This window comes from Anopheles funestus (assembly GCF_943734845.2).
Source record: "Anopheles funestus chromosome X unlocalized genomic scaffold, idAnoFuneDA-416_04 X_unloc_137, whole genome shotgun sequence".
Taxonomy (NCBI): domain Eukaryota; kingdom Metazoa; phylum Arthropoda; class Insecta; order Diptera; family Culicidae; genus Anopheles; species Anopheles funestus.
Window position 1 is genome coordinate 37,501 of NW_026045080.1, and position 5,809 is coordinate 43,309.

At 48.7% G+C, this 5,809-nt stretch overlaps 1 non-coding gene across 1 annotated transcript in view; it reads right to left on the bottom strand.

The window, feature by feature from the left end:
• LOC125772901 (5.8S ribosomal RNA) overlaps positions 1-92 on the bottom strand; it is a 158-nt gene extending 66 nt beyond the window's left edge. The window contains exon 1 of the ribosomal RNA XR_007419738.1: positions 1-92. This exon is cut by the window's left edge and continues 66 nt beyond it. This is a non-coding gene — a ribosomal RNA (5.8S ribosomal RNA).
• Between the last annotated feature and the right edge of the window lie 5,717 nt (positions 93-5,809).

Below are 5,809 nucleotides of genomic sequence, written 5' to 3' on the forward strand. Positions count from 1 at the left end.
CGGTGTTCATGTGTCCTGCAGTTCACATTGTGACGCGCATTTAGCTGCGGTCTTCATCGATCCATGAGCCGAGTGATCCCCTGCCTAGGGTTTTATAGTAAGGTTCCCAATGTAACACAATCCCGGTGGTACGTCCAAAGACTAACTTTCTGACTAAGTTGTCTTTATTACCCAATAGTCCCAGGCCTTGTGACTTGTGGCTCATGTCTACGCCCATGGCCACCATTCGCTAAGATAGTTTTGAAGTCACTTTGAAGGCCCAGGAACAACTCTCTTAGCACATCGGTTAACCTGGCGCCGCAGTCAACTCATGTGCTTGGATCGGATCGAGCTATTGAGTATTGGGCCTGCATACTCGCTCATCCGTATCCTTTGCGTACCGCCCCATGGCCCTTGTATGTCTGCACCACAGTTCCTGTTCGTTCCGTGCCTATGGCCGGATACGTATTGCACATCTGTATACCTGTCGCTACTCAGGCAACTCGTGTGCGTGGATTGGATCGAGAACATGGTGTGTGCCCCATGTTATAATTGATAGTCCATATCCACTTTATAGGTTAAAGTCATAAGTTGTGATTGCACAACCATTCTTCATAAGAGTTTAATCACTCTTCAACTAACTTTCGTTCTGGTGTCTTGGTATCAAATCGCGTAAGACACAAGATTCTACTGGCCAAATAGAATCTAGCACATTGGTTAACCTGGCGCCGCAGTCAACTCATGTGCTTGGATCGGATCGAGCTATTGAGTATTGGGCCTGCATACTCGCTCATCCGTATCCTTTGCGTACCGCCCCATGGCCCCGTCCTTAGAGTTAATGACTAGTAGGCTTAACTCTTTGTATGTCTGCACCACAGTTCCCGTTCGTTCCGTGCCGTGGCCGGATACGTATTGCACATCGGTATACCTGTCGCTACTCAGGCAACTCGTGTGCGTGGATTGGATCGAGCTCATGGGGTGTGTAGAGATTCCATGTTATAATTGCAAGTCCATATCCACTTTATAGGTTAAAGTCATAAGTTGTGATTGCACAACCATACTTCATAAGAGTTTAATAACTCTTCAACTAACTTTCGTTCTGGTGTCTTGGTATCAAATCGCATAAGACACAAGATTCTACTGGCCAAATAGAATCTAGCACATTGGTTAACCTGACGCCGCAGTCAACTCATGTGCTTGGATCGGATCGAGCTATTGAGTATTGGGCCTGCATACTCGCTCATCCGTATCCTTTGTGTACCGCCCCATGGCCCCGTCCTTAGAGTTAATGACTAATAGGCTTAACTCTTGTTTGTCTGCACCACAGTTCCCGTTCGTTCCGTGCCGTAGCCGGATACGTATTGCACAGTAGTAGACACCGTAATCTGACGTATCTAACACACCACTATTGTAACTCGTCGTCCAAGGACCTTTCAAGTGCCTGATGGCCAGGGGAGCTCTTACACGGCACGGAGACACAGTGATGCTCGCCCATCAAAGTGTACAACGATCGAGTTTGCTTAAGTGTCTGGGTACCTACACACCAGACACAATGCAATGGCCATGGATCCACACAAGGCACATCACATGCAGAAAGCTTCACCAGATTATGACACATACCACACTCTTGTAACTCGTCGTCGAAGGGGCGTTCAAAGTGCCTTACGGCTAGGGGAGATCTAGCACGGCACGGAGACACAGTGATGGTTGCCCATCAAAGTGTACAACGATCGAGTTTGCTTTCCGCGCAAGCGTTCTAAGTGTCTGGGTACCTACACACCAGACACAATGCAATGGCCACGGATCCACACAAGGCACATCACATGCAGAAAGCTTCACCAGATTCTGACACATACCACACTCTTGTAACTCGTCGTCGAAGGGGCGTTCAAAGTGCCTTACGGCTAGGGGGGATCTAGCACGGCACGGAGACACAGTGATGGTCACCCATCAAAGTGTACAACGATCGAGTTTGCTTTCCGCGCAAGCGTTCTAAGTGTCTGGGTATCTAAGCACCAGACACAATGCAATGGCCACGGATCCACACAAGGCACATCACATGCAGAAAGCTTCACCAGATTCTGACACATACCACACACATGCAACTCGTCGTCGAAGGGGCGTTCAAGTGCCTTACGGCTAGGGGAGATCTAGCTCGGCACGGAGACACAGTGATGGTCACCCATCAAAGTGTACAACGAACGAGTTGGCTTTCAACAAATTCTGACACATAGCAAGCGAGCGACCGAGCTACACCGAAGGCAGCCCATGGTTGGTCACTCGCGGACGATCATCAGTAATGATCCTTCCGCAGGTTCACCTACGGAAACCTTGTTACGACTTTTACTTCCTCTAAATCATCAAGTTCGGTCAACTTCAGCCATGCCAGCTGCAGCTCACGAAGGAACCGCGGAAGGTAAGCCTCCAGAAACCTCACTAAATAATCCATCGGTAGTAGCGACGGGCGGTGTGTACAAAGGGGCAGGGGACGTAATCAGCACTAGCTAATGACTAGTGCTTACTAGAAATTCCAGGTTCATGGGGGACCGTTGCAGTCCCCAATCCCGACTAGATGGGCATTTTAGTGATTTCCCGTTCCTCTCGGAATGGGGGGCGCCTATTGGCGAGAACACGCTTGCGACCCACATTGTAGCACGCGTGCAGCCCAGAACATCTAAGGGCATCACGGACCTGTTATCGCTCATTCTCAGCTTGCTAAACACAAGTTGTCCCGCTAAGCAGGGCAAACGTAGCCGACGACCGCCCGTGAAGGCGCCGCCCGGCTGTAACGTCAGGTGCGCCCGGAGGCGCACTGCTGACAGCGTTCTAGTTAGCATGTTTGAGTCACGTTCGTTATCGGAATTAACCAGACAAATCATTCCACGAACTAAGAACGGCCATGCACCACTACCCTTAAATTTGAGAAAGAGCTATCAATCTGTCTTACCTCGATAAGTTTGGACCTGGAAAATTTTCCCGTGTTGAGTCAAATTAAGCCGCAAGCTCCACTTCTTGTGGTGCCCTTCCGTCAATTCCTTTAAGTTTCAACTTTGCAACCATACTTCCCCCGGAACCCGATTTTGGTTTCCCGGAAGCGACTGAGAGCACCGAATAGGGGTAGCGTCTCCCAATTGCTAATTGGCATCGTTTACGGTTAGAAACTAGGGCGGTATCTAATCGCCTTCGATCCTCTAACTTTCGTTCTTGATTAAAGAAAGCATCCATGGCAAACGCTTTCGCTTCAGTTGGTCCTACGACGGTCTACGAATTTCACCTCTCGCGCCGTAATACCAATGCCCCCAACTACTTCTGTTAATCATTACCTCTAGGTTTCTGACAAACCAACGAAATCGTATAAACCGAGGTCATATTCCATTATTCCATGCAAGATTATTCTCGGCCAACGCCAACCCCACGGGGGGGCCGGACGCTTTGTCTTAGCCTGCTTTGAGCACTCTAATTTGTTCAAGGTAAATGTGAGTATCTTGAGCACCATGAGGAGCCCGTGCCGGAGTTAACCGGTAGCACGGTACTCGTTCACAGAGTAACGCCCAAGTACACCATTGTGAGTCGCAGCCGTGAGCGCGCGCACGAACGGCCCCGGCGTGTAACCGGGCGCCCGTGGCGGTCACGTGTCTGGACGGGCAAATCAACTTCGAACGTTTTAACCGCAACAACTTTAATATACGCTAGTGGAGCTGGAATTACCGCGGCTGCTGGCACCAGACTTGCCCTCCACTTGATCCTTGTTGAAGGATTTATACTCAACTCATTCCAATTATGGACCATCGTTAGAGAGGTCCATATTGTTATTTCTCGTCACTACCTCCCCGTACTGGGATTGGGTAATTTACGCGCCTGCTGCCTTCCTTGGATGTGGTAGCCATTTCTCAGGCTCCCTCTCCGGAATCGAACCCTGATTCCCCGTTACCCGTCGCAACCATGGTAGTCCTCTACACTACCATCAATAGTTGATAGGGCAGACATTTGAAAGATCTGTCGTCAGTCGACAAGCGACCATACGATCTGCGTCCTTATCCAGACTTCAACTCAAGCCGCCCGGAGGCGATTGGTTTAACTAATAAGTGCACCAGTTTCAGCTACCCGCGAGGGCAACAGTCCCGGCATGTTGCATGTATTAGCTCTGGATTTTCCACAGTTATCCAAGTAACTAGTGGTAGGATGATCTTGTGAATTATAGCTGTTATACTGAGCCTTATGCGGTTTCACATTCATTTATGTTTGTACTTAGACATGCATGGCTTAACCTTTGAGACAAGCGTATATTACTGGTAGGATCAACCAGAATTCGTTCCACTACAGACACACACTCGCTTAGTGGGAAATAAATTTCCACACAACTCTCTCTCTCTAGAACCATATGGAATGGCTCTTTGGTGTTTGGGTAAGGCACCAATTTGTTGGGGTGTAACGGTCACCACCAACTTTAAGTTTGTTAGGGGCACAACGGAAACCACTAACTAAACTTTAGGAAACTAAATTTCCTCACACATTATCTCTCACCATATTAGCACTAGGTGCTATCCACGATTGTACAACGTTTCAACTCTTGAATCGACCGTAGGGCCGCGGAATTGCTTCCGGGCCCCTATTCTCGCTATTAATTGTTCATCTCTTTCAATACATCGAGTTCGTTCCATTGGGTAGTTCGCATGGCGAACGTTTTGATGCAGCCCCCTGGGGGACCACGGCACTTTACACCGGGTATGGTGTATGCGCAACCTACAGATAACAATAAACCCCTTATGCGTGTGTAAACCGATGTTGGGCTGCTCAACATCTTTCATGGTTACATCACTTGCACCAGAACCCACGGTGCCGAATTGGTAATATGTTGTACATTTACTCTCAAGATGTACGCTTCGGCCCCTTATTCAGGGGCTCAAGCTATTACCAGCAAGAACAATCCTCATCCAGACTTGAACTCGAAACACCCGCAGGCGAACGGTTTAACTAATAAGTGCACCAGTCTTGAATCCATGCGTCGGTGGAAAACAATGCCGGCGTGTTGCATGTATTAGCTCTGAACTTAGCGAGTGATTGCCTTGCAGCTGTCATACTGAGCGTAGAGCGTGATTATCGCTCACTTGAACCATGTTGAATGGCTCTTTGGTGTAGGGTAAGGCACCAATTTGTTGGGGCGTAACGGTCACCACCAACTTAAGACTTGCTTATAGGTATTTCAACGTTTTCAACTCTTTAATCGACCGTGTTTCATTATCATCTCTTCTTCTTAATTAAATGCATCGAGTTCGTTCCATTGGGTAGTTCGCGTGGCGAACGGTTTGATGCAGCCCCCCGGGGGGGACCACGGCACTTTACACCGGGCATGGTGTATGCGCAACCTACAGATCACCAATATATTTGTGATCGATAATGCACACTTCTTACACGACTGACCAGTCGACAGCGCTGCCTTCCTATTATGCGTGTGTAAACCGATGTTGGGCTGCTCAACATCTTTCACGGTTACATCACTTGCACCCGAACCCATGGTGCCGATTTGGTAATATGTTGTACATGGTCTCAAGATGTACGCTTCGACCCCTTATTCAGGGGCTCAAGCTATTACCAGCAAGATCAATCCTCATCCAGACTTGAACTCGAAACACCCGGAGGCGAACGGTTTAACTAATAAGTGCACCAGTCTTGAATCCATGCGTCGGTGGAAACAATGCCGGCATGTTGCATGTATTAGCTCTGAACATAGCGAGTGATTGCCTTGTAGCTGTCGAACTGAGCGTAGAATGTGATTATCGCTCACTTGAAAGGGTCAAGCCCTTTCGAGTCGTCCGGTTTTTACGCCAGA